General features: G+C 41.3%; 1 protein-coding gene across 1 annotated transcript in view; it reads right to left on the bottom strand.

The window, feature by feature from the left end:
- LRRC3B (leucine rich repeat containing 3B) overlaps positions 1–20,472 on the bottom strand; it is a 95,014-nt gene that overhangs the window by 12,293 nt on the left and 62,249 nt on the right. The gene's annotated exons all lie outside the window — the stretch shown is intronic.

Below are 20,472 nucleotides of genomic sequence, written 5' to 3'. Positions count from 1 at the left end.
GCTGGCCACCACCAGAAGCTAGAAACATCAGGGAATGGATTCTTCCCTAGAGCCTTTGGAGGAGATATGGCCCTGCCAACAGACTGATTTAGGTCCAGAAAGACTGACTCAAAATTATGGCCTCCAGAATTATAATAGACACGTGCTTTTTTTAAACCACAAAGTTGTTGGTAATTTGTTCAGAAACCATAGGAAACCAATACAGTAGAGTAAGTAGGAAACAGAACTCGAAGTCCATTCTATCTGACTCCCCATTACACTGGGTTAAGGACTTTTGCTGCAACTAAGTACCTGGCTTAGCTCTGAGTTTCCAGGTCGCCAGAGGAAGATAAATAATGTCGTTACAAAATGGTAATTATCTAATACAGTGAAGGATGACTGGCTATTGGCAGAGATAAACTTTTTCAAATTCTAGGATTTTTAGAAGGTCCTGTGAAAGGGTTACCATACAGCATAAGGGATAATATTTTTTTAATTTCACCTTATGCTTGAAGCTAAAGAGGCCCCAGTGAATGGGGTTATATGTTAAATCTAACAGCTAATTATAATTTTGTTAGATATTTTGGGGTTTTGTCCCCATTTTTGTTCTCATAAACAATGTGGAATTGGAAAGAATGTTTTGCATCAACGCATTTATCTCTTTTGGATAAATTCCTAGAGGTGAAATTAATAGGGTTAAAGGATTCTCAACTTGTCATCTGAATTCAGTTCATGGTCTACGTAATTGAAAGGGCCATTGCATAACATAATGAGCAATGTCTTTAAAATGACAACAAAAAGTTGGTTACAGCTGTCCAATGTGTGTTGCATCTGTGTCTACAGCATCAAAAACAAACCATGCAGAGCTGTCCAGTGGGGAAGGTAGCAGCTCCAGGAGGCTAAGTTGCCTTCTCCTCATTTAGCCATCATTGATCTTGGTCATAAAGATACCTAATGGGACCAGTGGCACAGTCATTTTGCTCCCTGGTAAGAGCCCAGCCCACCACATAAACAGGATACTATTTCTTGGTCAAAAAATGTGTATTAAAAAAAACCTGCTTATTTACAGCTCCTATAATATTTTCTTGGCAATAGTACACTATTTTTCTATGATATGGTACCCTGCATTGGTTTGTTTTCCATTAAACACATAACTGCAAAGATATATGTATAATATTGTTTCTTCATTGAGGCACTGTTTGTTAAAGCAAAAATATATAAATATATACATAAATAAATGAATAAATAAAAAACCTACAAGGAACCTAAAAATCCATCACACAAAGGCTGATTAAATAAATATGATACATCAATACAAAACAAAGAAACAATCTACAAATCCTGATAAAAATGATGCCAAATAAGGTACAAACTTCCAGTTATAAAAAATAAATCCTGGAGTGTATAACATGGTGATTATAGTTAATAACACTGCATTATACATTGAAAAGTTGCTAAGAGAATAGATCTTAAAAGTTCTCTTCCCAAGAAAAAATATTGTGTCACTATTTGCAGATGACATGATACTATATATAGAAAACCCTAAAGTCTCCACCAAAGAACTGTTGCAGGATACAAGATTAACATAGAGAAATCTGTTGTATTTCTATACACTAAAAATGAACTAGCAGAAAGAGAAAGCAAGAAAACAAACCAGTTTAAAATTGCATCAAAAAGAATAAAACACCCAGGAATAAACTTAACCAAGGAGGTTATAGACCTTTACTCTGATGAAGGAAATTGAAGATGACACAAAGAAATGGAAAGATATCCTGTGTTAATGGATTGCAAGAATTAATATTGTTAAAATATCCATGTTAACCAAATCAATCTACATATTTACTGAAATCCCTATCAAAATACCCATGACACTTTTCACTGAACTAGAACAAATGGTCTTAAAATTCCTATAGAGCCACAAAAGACCCTGAATAGCCAAAGCAATCTTGAGAAAAAAGAACAAAGCTGGAGGTATCATGCTGCCTGACTTCAGCCTATACTATAAAGCTACAGCAATCAAAACACTATGGTACTGGCACAAAAATGGACACGTAGCTCAGTAGAACAGAGTAGAGAGCCCAGAAATAAACCCATGTGCCTATGGTCAACTAATCTACATCAAAGGAGGCAAGAAGATACAATGAAGAAAAGACAGTCTCTTCAATAAGTGGTGCTGGGAAACTGGACAGCTACATGTAAAAAATGAGATTAGAACATTTTCTCACAGGATAAACAAACAAACAAAAAAACCCCAAATGGATTAAAGACCTAAATGTAAGACCAGAAACCATAAAAATCCTAGAAGAGAACATAGAAAGAACACTCTTTGACATAAACTGTAGCCATATATATATATATATATATATATATATATATATATATATATATATTTTGGATCTGTCTCCTAAGGCAAAAGGAATAAAAACAAAAGTAAACAAATGAGACCTAATCAAACTTAAAAGCATTTGCACAGTGAAGGAAACCATTAACAAAATGAGAAGAAAACCTACTAAACTGGAGAAGATATTTGCAAATGATATAACCATTAAGGGGTAAATGTTCAACACATAAAAACAGCTCATACAACTCAACATCAAAAAAGCAAACAACTCAATTAAAACAGGGAAGACTTGAATAGACATTTTGCCAAAGAAGATACATAGATGGCCAACAGGCACATGAAAAGATGCTCAACACCAGGGAAATGCAAATCAAAACCACAGTGAGATATCAACTCACACCTGTCAGAATAGCTGTTGTTAAAAAATAAATAATAAATGTTGGCAAGGACTTAGAGAAGAGAAATCTTAGTACATTGTTGGTGGGAATGTAAATTGGTGCAGTCACTATGGAAAACAGTATGGAGGTTCCTCATATAACTAAAAATAGAACTACCATATGGTAGTGGAATCTTCCAGCAATTCCACTCCTGGGTATATATCCGAAGAAAAGGAAAACACTAATTTGAAAGGCTACATGCACCCCAGTGTTCACAGCAGCATTATTTAAATAGCCAAGATATGGAAACAACCTACATGTCCATCAAAACTTGCATAAAGGATGGATAAATAAAATGTGGTATATGTATAGACAGTGGAATATTATTCAGCCACAAAAAAGAATGAAATCTTGCCTTTTCCAACAACATAGATGGACCTGGAGGGTATTATGCGTAGTGAAGTAAGTCAGAGAGAGACAAATACTGTGTGTTTTCACTTGTATGTGAAATCTAAAAAATTAAAACAAACAAATGAGTATAATAAAACAGAAACAGTGTCACAGATACAGAAAACAAACTGTTAACAGTGGGGAGAGGGGTGGGGGAAGAGGCAAAATAGGGAAAGGGGATTAAGAGGTAACAAACTACTAGGTATTAAACAAAATAAGATACAATGATGTAATGGACAGCACAGGGAATATAGCCAATATATTATAATAACTTTGCATGGAGTATTATCTATTAAAATATAGAATCACTACATTATATACCTGAAACTAATATAATACTGTAAATCAACTACTTGTTACTATATGTGATGATGGATGTTAACTAGACTTGTAACAATTTTTTGCAATATATACAACTATCAAATCAATGTTGTATACCTGAAATAATGTTACACATCACTTACATATATTTTTTTAATTTATTTATTTAATTTATTTATTTTTGGCTGCGTTGGGTCTTCGTTGCTGTGTGCAGGCTTTCTCTAGTTGCAGCGAGCCGGGGCTACTCTTCTTTGTGGTGCATGGGCTTCTCATTGTGGTGGCTTCTCTTGTTGAGATCGGGCTCTAGGCACGCAGGCTTCAGCAGTTGTAGCACCTGGGCTCAGTAGTTGTGGTTCACAGGCTCTAGAGTGCAGGCTCAGTAGTCGTGGTGCAGGGGCTTTTAGTTGCTCCGCGGCATGTGGGATCTCCCCGAACCAGGGATCGAACCTGTGTCCCCTCCATTGGCAGGTGGATTCGTAACCACTGTGCCACCAGAGAAGCCCCCATCAATTATATTTTAATAAAAGTTTTCAAAGATATATTAAGTGAAAAATGTACATATATGATCTCATCTGTGTAAAACAAAACAGAAGGATACACACACACACACACTTGTTTAGTTAAAATGTTATGGAAGAACATATACAAAATGGATAATAGTCTTATCTTTAGAGTATGGTTCTGGAGCAGATGGTATGGAGAATTTTTACTTTTTATCTTATTCTCTTCTCTGCTATTGCAATTTTTGCCATGAGCATGAGGATAATAATAACTAGGTAATAAAAAAAGGGATTGGCCTGTAGGTACTGACTGATAAGCTATTTTCTCTTAGGAGCTACAGGGACTACAAAAGTATGTAAGACATGGTGTCTCTTCTGACCAGCTGAGTCATCCTAAAAAGTCACTTAAACTTTCTGAATCTCAGCAAAGGCTACAGGACACACTGTAGGCCTGAAGTTAGATAAAACCAGGGTCAACTTTCAGTTTTGGTACCAGCTGGGGGATCTTGAGCAAACAGAGTAACTGCTCGGAGTCTCAGTTTCCCCAACTATCAATAAGAATAATACCTATTTCACGGGTTTCTGATGTGGTTCTAATAGTGCCTCTCTCACAGCAGATGCTTGACAAAATACTATTGACTCCAAACATACCTTCAAAGGGATCAGAATCAAGGTCAGATTTCCCAAGGGTTCTATGGAATACTAGGCATCTGTGAGTGGCACCAAATAAATGAATATTCTGCAGTTATGGAAGTCTGAGAAATGGACTCATTGAGAATTACAATGGTCATCAGCCTACGTAAGATTCTGAGAAATTACAGCAAAGTAACCTGTTAACTCAGAATTTCCCAAACATACCTGGTCACCCTACCAAAGGTCTCCCATGTCCCGTAGTTTTTATAGTATAACCACCCACAGAATATGATAATTGGTATATTCAGATCTAATTAAAGAACATTTAACACTACCTCTACTGCTGCTATTACTCTTACTTTCCCCAAATATTCTGAAGGAATATAGGTGACAAGTTTTGCAAATGAGAATTCTATTTGCACTTGATCCTTCTCAAGCCAAATAATATTACCATACAGAAACACCCACCACCACCAAATACTTATTGCAGGAAGAGATGAAAAAATTAATAATCCATAGCAATCACAAAGGATCATTTTGTTTAATGAACGAAATGCCCCTTGATTAAAACATTCATGCCTAGAAATAGACTGCAACAAATGGGCTATTATTATGTTTGAATTTTCTCCTCTCCTATTTCCTCATCCTCAGGCACCACTTTCATTTTTGAAAAAATCACTAATAACATGACCCTTAAAGGCCTTGAAAACCTTACAGAGTGGTAATTCAAAGAAAGGGCTTTGGAGTTAGGCATACCTAAGCTTGTCAAACTTTGACATTCAACAACTTATTAGATACTAATTAATGCTAGTAACTTACTACTTATTAGTTTTACGATTTTTAGGGTATGTTACTTAGCTCTGAACCTCAGCTTCTCCATCTATAAAATGGGCATAATGCTACTCATTTTTCATGGAAAATGTTCTTTAATTAATCTGAATTTAGCAAATATCATATTCTGTGGGTGGTTATGCTATAAAAACTACAGGGCAAGGGAGACCTTTGGCAGGGGGACCAGGTATGTTTGGGAAATTCTGAGTTAACGGGTTACTTTGCTGTGGATTGTTTTCAAAAATGGCTCCCACGATCCCCTGCCTTGTATTGTTCCTGCTTTTTCGCCGGGTAACCTGCAAGCTCCTCCCACCAAGAGGTGGGGTCTGTTTCCCCACCCCTCGGATCTAGGCTGGCCTTGGGCTTTGCTTTGACCATAGATGAGGGAGAAGTTACGTTATGCCAGTTCTAAGCCTAGGCCTTTTCAGGAGTCAGTACACGCTCTGGCCTTTGCTCGTGGGCTCTCCCCAGCCACCGTAGGGGCAGTCCCTGGCTAGCCTACTGGCTAATGAGTGATCCTGTGAAGGAGAGGCCCGCTGTCCCAGCCTAGAGCCAAGACACACTCCCAGCATGTGAGAAAGCCCAGCCAGACCGTCAGAGCCACCTCCCTGACCTGCGGCTGACCACAGACCCATGGGCAAACCCAGCTAAGACCAGAGGGCCACCCAGGTGCTCATGAACTTGTAAGCAATAAATGCCATCGAGTCCGGGGACACCGTTATGTCGCAAAAGCTAGCTGATACACATGACCATTTTAACCGTTTAAAAAGCTAACCTATTTATGTTAATCATCACAAGGCCTGATTGATGTTTAACAGATTTATACCAACAACTGTTAGAAGAGTAAACTTCTTAAAGTCTCATAGAAACCTCATTCAAGAATGCTGTGATGGCTCAGTGCTGAAGGACATTAGTGGTTACATTATCAGTAGAAACCAAATTATTTAATTCTGTGTGCTGACCGTGATCATCAATAACGTTCCAAATTGTTATGGGATCCTCCCAGTAGCCCAGGAGAACCGATACCTAGATGAAAGATATCCATCCAATGCCAGGGTCAGATCTGAATAACACATCTAAATACTGTTTGCTCCCATATCCCTGGTGCCTATGGCTCAGTGGCCAGCATGAAGTCAGTGCTCTGTGTGCAGCCCGACAGCGACGAGCAGGGGCTCAGGAGTCAGACTGTTTGAGACGGAACCCCAGCTCTGTCCAGGACGTCGCCTGACTCAGTCTCCTCATTTGTAAATGAGGATAAAAGCAATAGTTACTTCTATTTGTAGAGAGGATCGAGATTATTTAGGCAAAGCAATTAAAATAGTACCTGGAACAAAGTCAGTGCACAATAAATGTTCGTTATTTCTCTTTGTTGAGTGATTTCTGCTTGAAACCTACTCTTGGAGAAGGAGCCTGTATGGTAGTTCTGGGCATTTGTGTTATAGCCATCCCAACGCTTGCCGGTTCTGCCAGGCTTCAGAAACTAGCATGCAGACACAGAGACAGATACCAAAGAGATAGCTACAGGGAAACCCAAGTTTCTAGAGATTCAGTGAAGAATTTAAATGTCATGTTTTAACAGTCGTGATGAAACAGAACTGAAATAAATAATGTTTTATTAATTTAGGAGCTACTGCCAGCGTATAGTTACTCTGAGATTCTCATCTATTGTTTGTCTGTAAAAGGTTCCCATCAAATGAAACCTGCTCTCCATCACAGACACCTGAAGGGAGAACCCCGAGGGACTGTTTTCTTCAATTTCAGGTTGGCCATTCACCCATCAGCAAGCCTGCCCAGACCTGTGACTTCACATAAATTGTCACCGAATAATCCAGGCTGATAAACTGGGTCTGACACCTGAACCCTGATTTCAATTTAAGGTGAACAGAGAACTCGTTTGTATTCAGATTATCCTTCCTTCTAGAACCTCATAATTTTTCCTTTCCAGAATGACTGTCTGTCAAACCAAGTAGAATTGCTAACCCTCCAATCTGTTAGCAAAAACCAAGTGGCGTATAAATCATCCTTAATCTTCATGTGATTTGCCTTTGATTTCAGACTTAGAGTCTTCATTCTGTTAAGTACTCTACTTTCAAATTTCATCTTCTCAGTGATCACATGGGGGATCATGCAATATGTAACTTTTCCTCATTAATTTTATCCTGTGATACATGTTTTTCAAAAAACTTAAGTCCTCTAATGTGTAGCACAGGGAACTCTACTCAGTACTCTGTAATAACCTACGTGGGAAAAGAATCTGAAAAAGAATAAATATATGAATATGTATAATTAAATTACTTTGCTGTACACCTGAAACTAACACAACATTGTGAATCAACTATACTCCAATATAAAATTAAAAATTTTTTAAATAAATAAATATGCTAATCTGCATTAAAAAAAAACTTAAGTCTTCCTTAAAGAAGAAGATAGAATGGAAAAAACAACCAATATCAGTAAAGTCATACAAAGAACTTGCTTGGATATTACTGATGACAATTTAATTCTAACAGAAAGATCATCAGACAGGCCGCCTCCTGCTTATGAAATTACACCAATGGGTTAATGAAGCAGTGCTTTTTAAATCAGTGGGTTGGATCTAGTCTAGAATTGTTCTTATCTCTTCCTGTTCTCCACCTGAGTCCTTTATCTTCTCAGTTAAACATAGGTTTCTTCCCCAAAACTTCCTTTTACGTAAGGAAACTCAACAAAACAAAAAACGGAAATCAGAACTGAGATCTCCATACTACGTAGTTCACCAAAGTTCCATAGGGAAATGTAGGGCCCTGTGTTGGCTTGGTTTTTCCTCTGGGAATCACCCAGAAAAATTAACAGCCATCCAGGGACTTAGTTTTTGTCAACAGCAAACCAAACGAAAACTTTCCAAACTCATTTAATTGTCTGCAGGATGCAGTAAGACTTCCCCATCTCCTCGCTCAGACATAAGATGCCAATGTAAATGAAATGGAATTTGTGTTCTCCATCCTAGCATTCACTCTATCTTGGGGAGCCAACCAGCCAGGTAACATAAGTAAAAAACGTAAGAATCAGTCCAGGCGAAGATAAGAAAGTCAAGCAGAGAAGAGAAAGGCACTCCCAGAAAAAGATAACAAATTCCCATTTTGTCTCCTCTAAATGCTTTCACAATTAAAAAAATGTAAACTGTCACAATATTAAGCTGCAGTCACAAACTTCATTGCCTATAGGACGGTTTCAGGAATTGTGACCAAACCGCTATTGCATTAAACCAAGTTTTATACATATTCAGCTGAAATAATGATTGGTCAGGTGACAGTGTGTTCTTTTTACCCCACCTGAGGCTTTTTGCTTTGCATAGGGTCTCCGGATGTGAGAATGGGAGGGACGTGAGTCTGGGCTGGTCTCCCAACTCCCTGACGTAGAAACAGTTGATCTAAGCATGAGGGGGACACCTCTCCCCCACCTCCACATACCAAGCACTTCTTTCCTTTTTACCCTTTCCACCTCAGCAATTCCTAAAGTAACAGGTGGGAGGGTGGACAGGGTAGAGCAAATGCCCAGGTGAGGGTGGGTATGTGCATCCCCAGGGCTGTCTTGGGGCCAATGACACAGCAGGTGCTCAGGACCTCTTTGCTCAGTGAAGGGCTGAATGGCTGAAAACAAAGCGGAAGTTTCTCCAGAACCTAAGAGCCTGATGGGGTGCAGACTTCCCCTGCTTTCATCTAGATGGCAACCCATGTGGAAACGCAGGAAGAGAGAGAGCACCATTAAGTGTGAGCCGCTTCTCTTGCAGTCGGGCTCAAAAGGAAAACAGGTAGCTTTTCACACTGAGGAAAGGGAGAAGACAGCGACCAATTCAAGAAAACCAGCCTCTAACACATATATATGGAATCTAAAAAAAAAAAAAGGTGCTGAGGAACTTAGAGGCAGGACAGGAATAAAGACGCAGACGTAGAGAAGGAACTTGAGGAGATGGGGAGGGGGAAGGGCAAGCTGGGACCAAGTGAGAGAGTGGCATGGACATATATACACTACCAAATGTAAAATAGGTAGCTAGTGGGAAGCAGCCGCATAGCACAGGGAGATCAGCTCGGTGCTTTGTGACCACCTAGAGGGGTGGGATAGGGAGGGTGGGAGGGAGGGAGATGCAAGAGGGAAGAGATATTGGGATATATGTATATGTATAACTGATTCACTTTGTTATAAAGCAGAAACTAACACACCATTGTAAAGCAATTATACTCCAATAAAGATGTTAAAAAAAAAAAAAGAAAATCAGCATCTAGCAAGATCAGGAGGACGACAACCAGGCATGGCCACAGTCGCAGGAGGTCGGGTCCTGGGAGGGCTCACTGTGTTTAACACATCGAGGTGGGGCCCAGTCTCCCAGACACACTGTCATCAAGCCTGTGACATTGGCCTGGCCTATGAGTTTCAGAAACACAGAGTCAAAACACAAAGGTAAAATATTTATGGGGAAGCAGTGGCAGACAGAGACTGAATCTGTACCAACAGTACTTTTCACTTTAAATTTGCAGCATTTCCCTCTTTGCCTGTGCCGTGTCTCATCTAATCAGCGACCCTGAGGGAGATGAAGGGTCTATGAGTCTACGAGGCCTCCTTGTGCTCAGCGGCAGGGAATTCCCCAGAATCAAGGCAACCTTGGCAGGACTGAGACACCGAGTTCTCTCCAGCTGCAGAAATAGATGGCACTCATCCCGTGATGGGGAGACCGAGGCTGTGACCACAGGAAGAGCTGACTCTTCTAGTATCCACGTAGTAGATTCTTATCTCTTTGGGGATCCAGGTAGATCTGTTCCAGCAGATCAGCAATTATATATGGCAGGGGCTGTGCTTGCCTTTCTGTAGGTAGAGTAGGAGAGAGTGATTGAAAAGTCTACTCTAAGCAGTGATGATTGGGGTGGTTTAGAAAAGGTCATTATTCTCTGCTGATGCTGGCAGATATTCCCTGATGAGACTTGACTTTTTCCCCAGCACAATAAAGCAGCAAGCACCCTTCCTTCTGTGATCCTTTACTTAAAACGTATGTCTGTGGAAACAACCTAAATGTCCATCAACAGATGAATGGATAAAGAAGATGTGGTGCATATATACAATGGAATATTACTCAGCCATAAAAAAGAATGAAATAATGCCATTTGCAGCAACATGGATGGACCTAGAGATGATCATACTAACTGAAGTAAGTCAGACCAAGACAAATACCATATGATATCACTTATATGTGGAATCTAAAATATGACACAAATGAACCTATCTACAAAAACAGAAATAGAATAATGGACATAGAGAACAGACTGGTGGTTGCCAAGGGGAAGGGGGGTGGGGGAGGGATGGAGTGGGAGGTTGGGATTAGCAGATGCAAACTATTATATACAGAATGGATAAACAACAAGGTCCTACTGTATAGCACAGAGAACTATATTCAATACCCTGTGATGAATCGTAACGGAAAACAATATATATATAAAAGAATGTATATATGTGTATATATATATATATATATATATATGTATAACTGGATCACTTTGCTATACATGAGTAATTAACACAACATTGTAAATCAACGATACTTCAATAAAAAATAAAATAAAATAAATAAAACGTATGTCTGTTATCCTCTGCAGGGGAGAATTACTCTTATCTGCTGACTTGAGAAGAGCAGATGCCTGGGTGTCTGTATGTGGACATATTTTTAAAGACCTCTTTCCTCTTAATCTATCACAAAACTTCCATGTTATGTCTTCCCAGGTGACCTGGGGTACCTGAGCCTCTTTCTGTGATGACCAGGATGGAGGCTTCAATGAGGTGTCTCTATAGTGTTAACACCCTGACAGGCATCCTTCCCGAGATGGCTTTGGGAATGTCTCGTTGTTTGGAGGCTCTGCTCCGTGGCCACAAGGTGATACCCCTGCGGGAGGGTATAGGAGCCAAGGGCTAATGTTTGATTAGTCAGACTCTGGATTCTCTCAACCCCCGTTCTCTCTTTCATCTACCTCCTGGGTCCCAGGTCATTTTTCACCCCTTATTATCACCAGCACCAGAGGGAAGGCAGAGGAAATGAAAGAAGATGAAATTCAAATGAATCAATTCCACTGCTTGTTAGCAGCTCAGCTCGCAAGTATACAAGGGGGAGGAGGCTGCAGCTCTTCTGTGGGTTCCCATCCCATTCTCGTGCTATTCCCGTCCCCCTTGCTGCCAGGCAATATTGAGTGGGAAGGATGGTGATGATCTGTGGGATGACAGAAGAAAGGCAGGGGGAACGCCCACTCCAAAAGCAACTTCTTCAAAGAAAAGGGAAAGGGTGTCACACAGAGTAGGCTGAATTTTATTAAACAAGCTCATGTTTGGACTCATCTTATCCCCTCCGAGCTAGAGGAAAAGGGATGCTGAGACCATATTGAGAATAATTATAATACAGAAGATGCATGGATTGTCATAGCGACAAAAAGAAAGTATTCTGAAAAGATTATGGCAAGGACCGCAAAAGCAGAAACAAGTAAGGACTGTATGAACACCTTAAAGGATAATGAAAGGAAAGCAAAACACAGTAAGACCTTTAAACCTGCTATCACCCACACAGGTAGAATGGTCGGAGAGGGCTGGGAACGTCCTCTTCTCTCTGAGCTTATGTAAGAGGAAGGGATTGGACTCTGGTTCCCAATGTCCTGTCCTGCTCTGCCGTGGACCCTGTGATGTGCCACCCACACAGCCCTGCAATGGAAGGCTTGTCTCAGCTACTGGGATGCCAATGGACAGGTTCCCCTTTGGGAACTCTATCCATGGCAGAGTGACTTTGCCTTCCAGGAAGAGCCTACATCCAATGACTGACCAATGTAGGAGAGAAAGTCCTGGCCGCGGTGGCCCAATCTGGGACAGCTCTGAGCAGCTACGGGGCTGGCTGAGGCTGCTGAAGGGCCTGCATCACAGTTACACTTCTTCCTCTCTCCAGCCCATCCCATCTCACCCACAAATGTTGAGCCCAAAGGTACTTCTTAATAAACCTCTTGGGTATAGAGGCCCATTTCCAGAGTCTTCTCCCCTGAAAGCTCAACAAGTGATCATCCTGCCTGGGATGTACAGCTGATCACTTTTTTCTGAGCTAAAAGATTTCCTTTTGGTTATGATATTGGTGTATACAGGAGAAGCTATAAAGCACATAAAACAAGAAATATAAGTTGGGGAGATGGGGGATGCAGGAGAGAAAAAGGCTATGCATGAGTGAAATGGAAACAGGATAATGAGATTGGCCTTCAAATTGAAAATTAAAAGAAGCATGTGAAGTGACCCTAAGGAACAGGAAGCAGTAAGAAGTCACAGCTATGTCATTCAGCAAATGTTATGGCACCCAGATCAGGTCCAAGCTTTGCAGGGGACAGCGAAGGGGTCAAGTGTGGCGTTCACCTGGTGAGGGCAAGGGGTAGAGTCTGTGTGGCTCCTACACCACAGCTGAGTCCATTAATGGGAAAGTGACCATTTGGGGCCAAACGTAAGAACATGGTACTTTCTATTTGGGGGAAGTTTTGGCAATACAACCATAAGAGAATGTTTACCACCAGATAAAGATGTCATAACAGAGAGACTGGACTAAATTATCAGTAAATCTGGACATACTTCCCCACCAAATGGCATTAGACACAGTCTTTAGACCCTACGTCTGAGGGGGGTAAGGCAGGAAACAGGTCAATGAATGGGGATGCATGAAACCATGGTCTTCTTGAATTGCACTACAGGAAGTTTTAATCAATTGAACAGCAATTAAGATATGGCCAAAAACCAGAATAGTATGTAGCTATTTTTAAAGACAAGATGAATACACACACATATATGCACAAACATACACACAGAAATATATATATATGTATATATATATATATATATATATAAAGTCTACCACATCTTAATATTAAAAGAAAAAAGCCAGTTGTATTCCATTTAATAGGTAAATACATATATGGCATCAGGTACTCCATCTGATAATTTCACAATCACTAACATTTAACATGCATCATCACCTCTGGAGGAATTTACAATTGCTGTCCCCATTTTCCAGGTGAAGAAATTGATGCCCAGAGACGTTAATTTGCCCAAGATCACAGAGTTAGTAACTGGTTAAGGTAGTATTTGGACTGGTGTAGAATTCACGCTAGCTCCTTCTTTGTCTGTGTGTGTGTGTGTGTGTGTGTGCGCTCTGTCTCTCTCTTATCCCCGGATTGACGCTGGCCCTTGCAAAGAGGAAGTATAGTGACTCCGCCTGACAGCTGTATGATATTCTAGGCTTTACCATGTGCCTTGATGGAGGTGTGTTGTCATTACAGTGCTTCAGAAAATCGTCAGCACTCCTTGAGGGAGGGGGAGGGCTACACGTCCCCACCCTCTTTGCAGTTAGTTGTGGCCCTGTGATCACTTTGGTGAATGAATTCTGAGCAGAACTTCGGTGAGAATTAAGGACGCTTTTAATCCCCTCCTCTATCTTCCTGGGTCAATAAGTAACTGAGAAAAGCAGATCCTGTCACTGATACATACTGGACACATAGCATGAATGAGAAATAAACTTTTGTCCTTCTTATTTATTTATTTATTTATTTGCTGCACCACGTGGCTTGTGGGATCTTAGTTCCCTGACCAGGGATTGAACCTGCGCCCCCGGCAATGAAAGCTCAGAGTTCTAACCACTGGACTGCCAGGGAATTCCCCAACTTTTGTCCTTTTAAGCCTCTGAGATCTGGGGATCATTTATTAATACAGCGTTACCAAGCCCATCCTCACCATTGTAAATTGCTTAGCCTCCTTCTACAGATAAAGAAACTAAGGTTCAGAGAAGCTTAATGATTTGTCCATGGACACAGGCTAGTAAGTTGAGAAGCCCTTTGACAAGCAGAGACTCAGGAGAGGAATCATTTTAGGAAGCGCGCGCACACACACACACACACACACACACACACACACACTCCAGCAAAGTCAAGAAGGCAAAAGAGTACATTTGAGCCACTGTAAATATTCCAGTGTGGGGAATGGAGAGCTGCTGACAGGGAAAATCAGAGTTCTGAATTCCACATGAATATCAAGTTCATTCTGAACTAGATATGTTTATAGTAAGTCAGTAAGAAAGCTGGAGCAAAGGACTGGAAATTGTCAGAAAAGAGATAGAAAACTGTCAACACGGATGCAGCATACATCATGCTCAAGGCCAGGACACCATCAAGATTTTCCTACCAACTCACACAATTCCTGACACTGCCTGGTCTTTTTTTTTTTTAATTTATTTATCATTTATTTTTGGCTGTGTTGGGTCTTCATTTCTGTGCGAGGGTTTTCTCTAGTTGTGGCGAACGGGGGCCTCTCACTATCGCGGCCTCTCCTGTTGTGAAGCACAGGCTCCGCGGACGCACAGGCTCAGCGGCCATGGCTCATGGGCCTAGTTGCTCTGCGGCATGTGGGATCCTCCCAGTCCAGGGCTCGAACCCGTGTCCCCTGCATTGGCAGGTGTATTCTCAACCACTGTGCCACCAGGGAAGCCCACTGCCTGGTCTTTTAAAAGGCACGTAGAATGATTCTCTGACTTGATGCCATGGGAACCAGCTCCACTGACCAGTTCCAAGCAATCTGCTTTCACCTTTGGTTCCTTGGCCACTATCAGAAAATGCAAAGCCTTCACAGAGAGGGGTGGAACTTTCCCAACTTTATTTTTTAAAAGGTTGGCGGGAGCTCCCAAGGGAATTGTTCATCCAGCCATGATCTCTCCGAATAACTTAGGCAAACTGTCTATATTGGCTGATTCACCAGCAGAAATGGGACAAGGCCTCGGCAGGAGCTTCAGCTAGAAGGATCCTGAGAAAATACTGAGAGGAAAAAGCCATGTGGGCAGAGGATCAGCCTCTGTCAGACTTCACCATGCCTGACACTCAGAAAACAGCCCAAAGAGCTGGCACCAAGATTCGTAGGGCAAAGTGTCATAAGGTAAGAACAGAGGTTTATTCCCCAGAAATTCTGTTGCAGGTATTTTAGGAAAAGTGAGCATCCCAACTCTGTAAAATAAGCAGTAGGATACAAAATGGAAGCCTGAGTGCCTTCTCTCTTGGCCCAGAAGAACTGATGACCACTGGGCTGGACAGGGTGATAGAAGCAACTGGCTTGGAGTAGGCAGGATTTTATGAATGTAGTCTGGGATGCATTCACTGCTTCAACAGGCAGAAACCTCTGGCTCCGATGAGTCCACATAGCCACAGCCCGTCCACGTTGGATCAGACCTTTGAAAATGGCTGTGCTTTCATTCCTGATCTGCATTCTACAAACCCTGGGGGGAGCCCCGCCAGGAACCTCCCTGCTCCTTGGGGATCCAACCCCCGGAATACTCTTTGTCACTCCCCTTCTTCATGTTTCTAGATCTTGCTAGAGCTTCTGCTGGGTCCCCAGGAACTGAGGTGCTGCAAGTGCTCAAATCTGGCTTTGCCAGTGGTTAGAGAGTCCAGCTGCTGCCTATGCTGCAACTTACCCAACAGACGAGATGGCTGTGATGCTAATGTCACCCTGTGTCAAGCCAGTGTCTGCCATGCCGCTATTATAGGTGTGGCCTGAACTGCTGTCCCCTTCCTGGATGGGCCAAGAGAAGCTTCAGAGCCTCCTGAGTTTCCCTTTCCCAGATCTTGATCTTTCCAAACCTCCCCCCATTTTCCAAAGGTGCAGCTGACCCCTCAGCATGCCTAGGAACTAAACATGACGAGAATATAAAAGATCTCCCGAACTGAGTTGCCCAGGTTGAACTGGTATAAACAAAAAATGCAGCCAGAATTGTTGTAGTGTGCTGCTCTTCGTACATGCTGCAGAAAGCCTGCGTAGAGAAACACGGGGTGTCAATTAGGAAGTCTCAGATTTTGCACTGTTTGGGGTAAACACAATGGAAAAGGGAAATAGGAAATAATTGATGTAGAAGGAGGAAAAACAGCAAGCTTTTGATGCTGACATGCTGCGGGTGGATACCACGTGCAACTGCAATGGAAGGGGAGACCCACCCCACTGGGGTAATGATGCCCCCGGTGTGAGTGTCCTGAGTGGGGGCAGTGCACGGGCCCAGGGGTACTTTAGAGTGAACGATGCCACCACCAAAGGGGGTGTCTGCTTTTTCTCCAGGCTGGGGACTCTCTTTCCAGAGGTACTTGGCCAGGAAGCGTATTTTCCCATCTCAAGGACAGGACTTCCTGGGGGAAAATAAATAGCTCTTCCTCACCCCCAGGAAAAAAAAGCAAAAGGACATTTAGTCATGCAGAAAACCAGGTGACGAGAGAGCAACCAAAGAAGTTCTCTTCTGCAGGTGACATGTGGGTAGGCACTGCGAGGGGAGCAAAGGAGAAAGAGAATGTATTTAGAGTCCGTAAGGGAAAGGTGGTGATACCCGGATACAGGGAACGTCCAGAGGGATCTAAATTCTAGGTAGCATGTGAGAAAAACAAAATGAACACAAAATAAATGGCTTGAACAAAGAGGGAGGAGTGGTTACAAAACTTTTGCCAAGTCCCGAGTGAGAAGGGATTCGGTATTAGCTGTATAACTTGGCTATGCTGTAAAATGGGTGTGGTTAACTGCTAAATCTGGTAAACACACTGCACAGACTGGTTTATTAAATGAATCATTTTGTTTACATTTTCAAGAGCCTTTGCCCATTTCAGAAATACTTTTGTTTATACCAGGTTGGTCAGCCATCTGGTTTCTACTCTAGTATCAGACAGTGATTGACATTAATGATAATATAGTGATGACAATGATGATTATAATTGTGGTGGCTGACAGTTATTTAGCCGTTACTTTGGGCCAGATGCTCTATACACATTGCATCATCCTATCCCACCCTCAGAGCTACCCAGAGAGGTGGGAACCACTGTCTTCCCTTTCATAGATGAAGGAATGAAAGCTCAGAAAAGCTTGCTTGAGTCAGTGGCACAGCCTCGATTTTGACCCATATCTGCCAATTCATAAACTTGGGTTCATCAACATTATGGAATATCATCTCTTGCTGAGTGGAATTGATGCAGTTTACATCTATTCTTGCCTATTAGATTGTGAGGAAGAGAGATTTCACGTGCTACCATATTCTCATAAGTGCATTTAATTCAGCCTTCGTTTTCAAATTTCTTTCCCTGTTATAACTACATATTCAATATTACATGTTTTTAACCATAAAATCAACACCTATAATTATGTTTGTTAACAAAATTTACTGTGATCTCAGATTACCTGTCGAAAAGAACTTCCATAAACACAAAAGAACAATAAAAAGAACAAGTAAATGCCAATGAGAACAGAAACTATATATTAATATCTCACCTTCCAATCTTTCCCTGCTTCTTTCTCACTCCCTTAAAAGCTGTTTTTTTAAAAGCCTGATCTAGACCACAGTATTTAAATTGTCTTGTGTAGCACGTAAGTGACAAAAACACATTTTTGAGAGAACAAAAGAACAGATTTTCTCTTATCTGTCCAATGTTACCTCTGGGTTTTAGCTTCCAAAAGAAAACTCGATGATTAATAATGAAGTAGGAAAGGTAAAGTCATCTTTCTAGATTAGGATACTTGTCTGAAATTGTTGGAAATCTGTGTTTTGAGATATGCAAAAATAGGTTATCTCTCTGGGCTGGAACATACTTTGATTCTTTTGATCACAGTGAAATAAAAGTTCTTGGAGACCAAGAGGGAGAAGCCGGCTATAGTTTCCTCTACCAAATGCAAAGCCCAAAGAATATTTGCATATTACCCATAGGCTTTTGGCAGGCATTCGCTTTGAAGGTGTAAAAGGTCAATTGTTTGAACAGCTCTGAGCTGTGGAGTAGAAACTGCACTTTTGAGTTGGGGTGAGAGAGGCTTAAGGAAACTACAGAAGTACCTTATGTGAGTGTGACATTTCTGGGATAACTTTCCAGCAAACGGATAAAATGCAAAATCCTACGTCCCAGACCCATTGGGAAATTTACAATCTCTGCCCATGGCATTAGACCTCGTCCGGGAGAAATTCCCATCAGAACTTCTTTTTATTTATTTGAGAAATAAAGACATAGTCAATCCCTAAATTAAGAAGACATACATTTCAAAATGCAACTTAGCAGGATTCCTAAACATAGAAACTTCAAAAAGAGCATTTATGCATGTCATTTTTTTCTCCATGAGGAAAAGTTCTTGAAACTTTGGGACAGTAGCCACAATTTACTGATACCTTTGGACTCATATAAGAAGAAAAAAAAATTGAAATAGCAAGAACCAGGAGATTCAGATTCCTATGGAAACAACCTAAGGCTCCCCCATCAATTTCAGTTAATACTAAAGCTCTGTGCATCCCCTTCTCAATTTAAAAAAATGGACAATTTAAGTATATTTGACATTTCTTCCATAAAATAATAAAGCAGAATAAAAGGAGTGTTCTGGGGTGCTATTTCAGATAGAAGAGTTGGTCGAAGCCTCTCCAAGGAGGTAACTTCTGGGCAGAGAAATGATTTATGAAGCTGGTGGGGGGAACAGTGTTCCAGGCAGAAGGAACAGCATGTGCTAAGACCCTGAGACACCCTCAGCTTCTTTGAGAAGAGTGAGAAGCCCAGTGTGGCTGAAGCCAGGTGGGCAGGGGCAGGGTAGTAGTGAGAGGTTTAGGGAGGTCAGGAGGGGCCAGACCACGGATGTCCTCACAGAACATGGAGGGGGCTGGGGTTTATCTTAAGCATGATAAAAAGCCATTGGAGGATTTTACACAGAGAAGCAAAATGGTCTGATTTATTCATTAGAAAAGTCACGCTGGCTGTTGTGATCGCACAAAGGCCACCACCTGCCATCATCTCTCCTACAAAAACCTACAATACCACAGAATGTCCATCCTTGAGGACTTTGTGCCTTCCTGTTCAGATGTTTGATGACTGAATGCATATGCCAATGAATGGTTCTAGTGGTCCAGATTCTGGCTACCCAAGGCCAAGAATCCAATGTTATCCCATATTCATTAAAATCTTTTCTCATCAAATCTATTTGGACTTATTATAGGCCAGCAGACATGTTGTCAACAGAAAGTCCACCCAAATATTTATGGAAGAGGAATTCTAGTTTTCACTTTGTTTCTAATGGGGAGATAAGAAAAATATACATTTTTCTCATGACCAATCAGTGATGGAGTGAGAATGAGAATCCATGCTCCCTGACCCCTAGACTAGTGTCTTTCCTAGTCTACTCTGACACCTTACCCAGCTCCTACTTTATACCGTGATTCTGAGTGGCAAACATTTCTGTTCTACACGTGAATCCAGGGCAGTGCCTACAATGAAGCCTAGACCGCCACCTTCCAAAACCACGCTTCTAGCCCACTGTTCACAGCAGTGTACAATTTGGAAATGAAGCAGACCAAGGACTGACATAGGGTTGCTACATTTTGCCTAGCCAGTCACCACCATTATTTCCTAAAAGTGACATGTTCACCATGAAAATGAGAAGGGGAACACTTAAGAGTAAGAGCTTAGCCTTTCCTAAGAAACAACCATGAAAGCATTTTATATCACTCTATTTTTTAAAATATAAATTATATTTTTGAATTTAAATGCAGAAAAATTAAAATAACTTTCCTGTATGCTTTGTATATAATTATTAATTGTCAATCTCAGTACCTGTAGATATGTACATATAATATATATACATATATATTCAACAAGGTAAGGAAAAATATTCCATTTAACTTTATTTTTATCCTTACCATTATCAAACCTCCAGTTTCATTTCTGTTTGGCAAAAATGGAAACAACCCTCACTGGGGCTTCTTCACACAGCTTGGACTATTCTGGGCAAACAAAGAAGTTGAGGATTAACTGTTTCCATGCCACTAGCTGCTTTTCTGACCATCTCTGTCTCTGGAGCACCAGGAAGGCAGTGGGTAGTTGGCAGATTGTGTATCTGGCTGAAGATGGCAAATGCTGAAAGAAGCATTTGCAAATGCTGAAATGTGGTACCCAGAGCCACTGCAAAGACCCAAGGCTGAGGGCCCCAAACAGACTCACAGCCCCACCAGTCTGTCAGCTGCAAG

Source organism: Mesoplodon bidens (assembly GCF_964165515.1).
Source record: "Mesoplodon bidens genome assembly, chromosome: 5".
NCBI lineage: Eukaryota > Metazoa > Chordata > Mammalia > Artiodactyla > Ziphiidae > Mesoplodon > Mesoplodon bidens.
Note: the sequence above shows the minus strand (reverse complement) of the source record. Positions and strands in the feature narration are given on the sequence as shown.